This window comes from Rhincodon typus, chromosome 43 (assembly GCF_021869965.1).
Source record: "Rhincodon typus isolate 14 chromosome 43, sRhiTyp1.1, whole genome shotgun sequence".
In the NCBI taxonomy this organism is placed as follows: domain Eukaryota; kingdom Metazoa; phylum Chordata; class Chondrichthyes; order Orectolobiformes; family Rhincodontidae; genus Rhincodon; species Rhincodon typus.
This window is the reverse complement of record NC_063374.1, coordinates 7,169,890-7,170,831: the sequence shown is the minus strand read 5'-3', so window position 1 is coordinate 7,170,831 and position 942 is coordinate 7,169,890. Positions and strand designations below refer to the sequence as shown.

The window sequence follows — 942 nt, the reverse complement described above, 5'->3', positions numbered from 1 at the left end:
ACACTGACCCTGTACGGTTACACAGTGACCCTTACCCTGCTGAATAAACACTGACCCTGTACGGTTACACAGTGACCCTTAACCTGCTGAATACACACTGATCCTGTGCAGAGTGTTGTAGAACAGAAAGGCCTGGGGTTTCAGATACATAATTCTTTGAAAGTTACATCACCGGTAGACAGGGTGATTAGGAAGTCAGTTAGCACGCTTGCCTTCATTGCTCAGACCTTTGAGTATAGGAGCAGGGACGTCATGTTGCGGTTGTACATAACATTGGTGAGACCACTTTTGGAGTACTGTGTCCAGTTCAGGTTTCCCTGCTATCGAAAGGATATCATTGAATTGGAAAGGGTGCAGAAAAGATTTACAAAAATGTTACCGGGACTGTGTGTTCAAAAGAGAGGCGGATAAGCTGGGACTTTTTTTCACTGGAGCATAGGAGATTGAGTAGTGAACCTTATAGGGGTTTATAAAGTCATGCGGGGAATAGACAAGGTGAATGGCAAAGATCTTTCTTCCTAAAGTGGGGAGTCCAAAACTGGAAGGGATAGGTTTAAGGTGAGAGGGGAAAGATTTAAAAGCGACCTGAGGGCCAACATTTTCACACAGAGGGTGTTTCGTATGTGGAATGAACTGCCAGAGGAAGTGGTGGACGTGGGTACAGTTACAATGTTTAAAAGACATTTGGACAGGTACATGAATAGGAAAGGTTCAGAGGGATATGGGGAAAAATCAGACAAGTGGGACGAATTTCGTTTGGGAAGCCTGGTCGGCACGGACTAGTTGGATCAAAGGGTCTGTTTCTGTGCTCTATGACTCTGTGAAATTTACTCTGAAGCTAAACCTTACCTGGGAGTGTTTGAGGGGGATAGTGTCAAGAGGGCTTTACTCTGTATCTAACCCTGTGCTGTCCCTGTCCTGGGAGTGTTTGATGGGGGACAG

At 45.5% G+C, this 942-nt stretch overlaps 1 protein-coding gene across 1 annotated transcript in view; it reads right to left on the bottom strand.

Annotated features, from left to right (window-relative positions):
- Window positions 1–942, bottom strand: part of LOC109926459 (latent-transforming growth factor beta-binding protein 3-like) — an 83,029-nt gene that overhangs the window by 27,418 nt on the left and 54,669 nt on the right. The window lies entirely within an intron of this gene.